At 40.6% G+C, this 5,000-nt stretch overlaps 3 non-coding genes across 3 annotated transcripts; all 3 read left to right on the top strand.

Annotated features, from left to right (window-relative positions):
- Positions 1 to 175: 175 nt before the first annotated feature.
- On the top strand, positions 176 to 282 carry LOC121286538. Its single transcript, XR_005944965.1, has one exon. It is a non-coding gene; the product is annotated as a U6 spliceosomal RNA (small nuclear RNA).
- A 1,655-nt stretch (positions 283 to 1,937) lies between these two features.
- LOC121286537 lies at positions 1,938 to 2,044 on the top strand. Its single transcript, XR_005944964.1, has one exon. It is a non-coding gene; the product is annotated as a U6 spliceosomal RNA (small nuclear RNA).
- Positions 2,045 to 3,695: 1,651 nt separating this feature from the next.
- On the top strand, positions 3,696 to 3,802 carry LOC121286536. The gene has a single exon (XR_005944963.1). It is a non-coding gene; the product is annotated as a U6 spliceosomal RNA (small nuclear RNA).
- Positions 3,803 to 5,000: the final 1,198 nt, after the last annotated feature.

Raw genomic sequence — 5,000 nt, 5'->3', positions numbered from 1 at the left:
GCCCAAAATTTAAGAGTCCCAGTGTGCTTGTAGCACAATTTGTTTGATGCATTATTCTGTAGCAGAACGTTAATGTACAGTTGAAGAAAACTTAATCAAGGTAATAAAGTCAGTGCAACCAAAAAGCATGTTGAATATTGAGCATTAATAAGGCGCTGATCCTGGGCGCCAGATTGTGCTCGCTTCGGCAGCACATATATTAAAATTGGAACGATACAGAGAAGATTAGCATGGCCCCTGCGCAAGGATGACACGCAAATTCGTGAAGCGTTCCATATTTTAGACTTGCAAAGCAATTCACCTTTTGCAGAACATCCACAATTTGCCCGCTTTTTAAAAACCATCATTATACAATCCAATATCTTTATTCAGTTCCTCGCTTACCTCACTCAATTCAACCTGTTCATTCCACAGATTTGTCGAATGTCCAGATTTCTCACTTTTAAATGGGCACTTGAGATATTAAAACATTAAATAATTGACACTTATTGATTGGCATAACAGCAGAATGTCACAGATGCTAAAAAATCGATAAGCAGTGCAAAAAACGCTGATAAACGACACGCGGACAATTCGACGTCTCGGGAATTCGGCGCGTGAGAAAAGCTCCTGGACGACAAGGCTGTGGAGAAAATCACCAGTAGAGAGTTCTGCTGGGAAGAGCACATTCAAATGGACTGACTCCAGTTCAGGAAAGAGCATAATGGTTGCTGGAAAAGGGAAAATGTCTGTTCATAATGTATTGGAAGATGTGGGATAAGATTTGGAGAATGGGAATGCCGTTTTAATGCAAGGAAAATAATAAAAGAATAGGAGTTTAACTGAAATAGAAACCTAAAGTGCTGGAACATCTCCGCTGGTCTGTGAGAAACTGTGGTGAGAGAAGTCGATTCGAGTCTGCTCTTCAGAGCAGTTTAACTGAATTGGAAGTGGAGATGAGAGTTTCTCTGTGACAGCTTCAGGGGTACACTGTGCCTGTGAACTGATCCAGGAAATGTGAATTGACTTTGTGAGTTGTGTGTGTGTGGGATTAAATATAGCTGCGCGATTGAAAAGGTGCTTTCTGTTAAATGATGGTCAGGTACAAAGCCAAAATGTAAGTTTAGCTCGGATTGTTGTTTAGATACTTTTAAAAGATTTATTTATTTGAATTATCAAAGTGCTTAAATTCATCTAGACGACATGATTAACTATAATGTAAAATTCCACCGATTAATTGGGACTATTGTCGCAATTGCACGGAAAAAATCATTGGCTGAGCACTTTGCTTCAATAGTGGTTAATTATGCGGAACATTCCTCCAGCTAAAGTAACAAAGTCTGGATCAATCTCTTGTTTTCATGTGTCAGGGTTGTTCTTGAGCTTTTGGCTTTCTAGATGGCTGCGTTCCCTTTCGTGAAGCTGTTGCTATATTTCACAAACTCATTTCTGTTGGCAGCTATGACATGTCCGACATGCAGAATTCTTTGTTGATTCTTGCACCCATGTGCACGCCACTTGAGTGGGGCTGTAGCTTTGAAGACTGACATTGGACACTACATAGTTGGTAAACGACAAGGTGTTTTCAGCCAAGAGCAGTCGTGTGCTAACTGCTCTGGAAATGTTTGAAAGGATCCCTTGCTGGCCTGTCTGGCTACATCGTGATGCTGAAAGCATTGACTTCACCAGCAAGTTCGAAGAGGGAGCTGTGACCTGCGGAAACGGGCGACCAGAATGCTTTGCATTTACATGTGACTTAATGTCAGTGTGTATGTTTGGAAGGCCCCAAAATTTAAGAGTCCCAGTGTGCTTGTAGCACAATTTGTTTGATGCATTATTCTGTAGCAGAACGTTAATGTACAGTTGAAGAAAACTTAATCAAGGTAATAAAGTCAGTGCAACCAAAAAGCATGTTGAATATTGAGCATTAATGAGGCGCTGATCCTAGGCGCCAGATTGTGCTCGCTTCGGCAGCACATATATTAAAATTGGAACGATACAGAGAAGATTAGCATGGCCCCTGCGCAAGGATGACACGCAAATTCGTGAAGCGTTCCATATTTTAGACTTGCAAAGCAATTCACCTTTTGCAGAACATCCACAATTTGCCCGCTTTTTAAAAACCATCATTATACAATCCAATATCTTTATTCAGTTCCTCGTTTACCTCACTCAATTCAACCTGTTCATTCCACAGATTTGTCGAAGGTCCAGATTTCTCACTTTTAAATGGGCACTTGAGATATTAAAACATTAAATAATTGACACTTATTGATTGGCATAACAGCAGAATGTCACAGATGCTAAAAAATCGATAAGCAGTGCAAAAAACGCTGATAAACTACACAAGGACAATTCGACGTCTCGGGAATTCGCCGCGTGAGAAAAGCTCCTGGACGACACGGCTGTGGAGAAAATCACCAGTCGAGAGTTCTGCTGGGAAGAGCACATTCAAGTGGACTGACCCCAGTTCAGGAAAGAGCGCAATGGTTGCTGGAAAAGGGAAAATGGCTGTTCATAATGTATTGGAAGTTGTGGAATAAGATTTGGAGAATGGGAATGGCATTTTAATCCAAGGAAAATAATAAAGGAATAGGAGTTTAAGTGAAATAGAAACCAAAGTGCTGGAAAATCTCAAGTGGTCAGTGAGAATCTTCGGTGAGAGAAGTCGATTCGAGTCTGCTTCTTCAGAGCAGTTTAACTGAATATGAAGTGGAGTGAGAGTTTCTCTGTGACAGCTTCAGGGGTACACTGTGTGTGTGAACTGATCCAGGAAATGTGAATTGACTTTGTGAGTTGTGTGCGTGTGGCATTAAATATATCTGTGCGATTGAATAGGTACTTCCTGTTAAATGATAGTCAGGTACAAATCCAAAATTTTGCTTGAGCTCGGATTGTTTTTAGTACTTTTAAAAGATTTATTTATTTGAATTATCAAAGTGCTCGATGTCAAGTAGACGACATGATTAATTATAATGTAAAATTCGACCGATTAATTGGGACTATATTCCCAGTTGCATGGAAAGAATCATTGGCTGAACACTTTGCTTCAATACTGCTTAATTATGCGGAACATTCCTCTAGCTCCAGTAATAAAGTCTGGATCAATCTATTGTTTTCATGTGTCAGGGTTGTTCTTGAGCTTTTGGCTTTCTAGATGGCTGCGTTCCCTTTCGTGAAGCTGTTGCTATATTTCACAAACTCAGTTCTGTGGGCAGCTATGACATGTCCGACATGCAGAATTCTTTGTTGATTCTTGCACCCATGTGCACGCCTCTTGAGTGGGGCTGTAGCTTTGATGACTGACATTGGACACTACGTAGTTGGTAAACGACAAGGTGTTTTCAGCCAAGAGCAGTCGTGTGCTAACTGCTCTGGAAATGTTTGAAAGGATCCCTTGCTGGCCTGTCTGGCTACATCGTGATGCTGAAAGCATTGACTTCACCAGCAAGTTCGAAGAGGGAGCTGTGACCTGCGGAAACGGGCGACCAGAATGCTTTGCATTTACATGTGACTTAATGTCAGTGTGTATGTTTGGAAGGCCCAAAATTTAAGAGTCCCAGTGTGCTTGTAGCACAATTTGTTTGATGCATTATTCTGTAGCAGAACGTTAATGTACAGTTGAAGAAAACTTAATCAAGGTAATAAAGTCAGTGCAACCAAAAAGCATGTTGAATATTGAGCATTAATAAGGCGCTGATCCTAGGCGCCAGATTGTGCTCGCTTCGGCAGCACATATATTAAAATTGGAACGATACAGAGAAGATTAGCATGGCCCCTGCGCAAGGATGACACGCAAATTCGTGAAGCGTTCCATATTTTAGACTTGCAAAGCAATTCACCTTTTGCAGAACATCCACAATTTGCCCGCTTTTTAAAAACCATCATTATACAATCCAATATCTTTATTCAGTTCCTCGCTTACCTCACTCAATTCAACCTGTTCATTCCACAGATTTGTCGAAGGTCCAGATTTCTCACTTTTAAATGGGCACTTGAGATATTAAAACATTAAATAATTGACACTTATTGATTGGCATAACAGCAGAATGTCACAGATGCTAAAAAATCGATAAGCAGTGCAAAAAACGCTGATAAACGACACGCGGACAATTCGACGTCTCGGGAATTCGGCGCGTGAGAAAAGCTCCTGGACGACACGGCTGTGGAGAAAATCACCAGTAGAGAGTTCTGCTGGGAAGAGCACATTCAAGTGGACTGACCCCAGTTCAGGAAAGAGCGCAATGGTTGCTGGAAAAGGGAAAATGGCTGTTCATAATGTATTGGAAGTTGTGGAATAAGATTTGGAGAATGGGAATGGCATTTTAATCCAAGGAAAATAATAAAGGAATAGGAGTTTAAGTGAAATAGAAACCAAAGTGCTGGAAAATCTCAAGTGGTCAGTGAGAATCTTCGGTGAGAGAAGTCGATTCGAGTCTGCTTCTTCAGAGCAGTTTAACTGAATATGAATTGGAGTGAGAGTTTCTCTGTGACAGCTTCAGGGGTACACTGTGTGTGTGAACTGATCCAGGAAATGTGAATTGACTTTGTGAGTTGTGTGCGTGTGGCATTAAATATATCTGTGCGATTGAATAGGTACTTCCTGTTAAATGATAGTCAGGTACAAATCCAAAATTTTGCTTGAGCTCGGATTGTTTTTAGTACTTTTAAAAGATTTATTTATTTGAATTATCAAAGTGCTCGATGTCAAGTAGACGACATGATTAATTATAATGTAAAATTCGACCGATTAATTGGGACTATATTCCCAGTTGCATGGAAAGAATCATTGGCTGAACACTTTGCTTCAATACTGCTTAATTATGCGGAACATTCCTCTAGCTCCAGTAATAAAGTCTGGATCAATCTATTGTTTTCATGTGTCAGGGTTGTTCTTGAGCTTTTGGCTTTCTAGATGGCTGCGTTCCCTTTCGTGAAGCTGTTGCTATATTTCACAAACTCATTTCTGTGGGCAGCTATGACATGTCCGACATGCAGAATTCTTTGTTGATTCTTGCACC

Source organism: Carcharodon carcharias, chromosome 13 (assembly GCF_017639515.1).
Source record: "Carcharodon carcharias isolate sCarCar2 chromosome 13, sCarCar2.pri, whole genome shotgun sequence".
Lineage (NCBI taxonomy): Eukaryota > Metazoa > Chordata > Chondrichthyes > Lamniformes > Lamnidae > Carcharodon > Carcharodon carcharias.
Note: the sequence above shows the minus strand (reverse complement) of the source record. Positions and strands in the feature narration are given on the sequence as shown.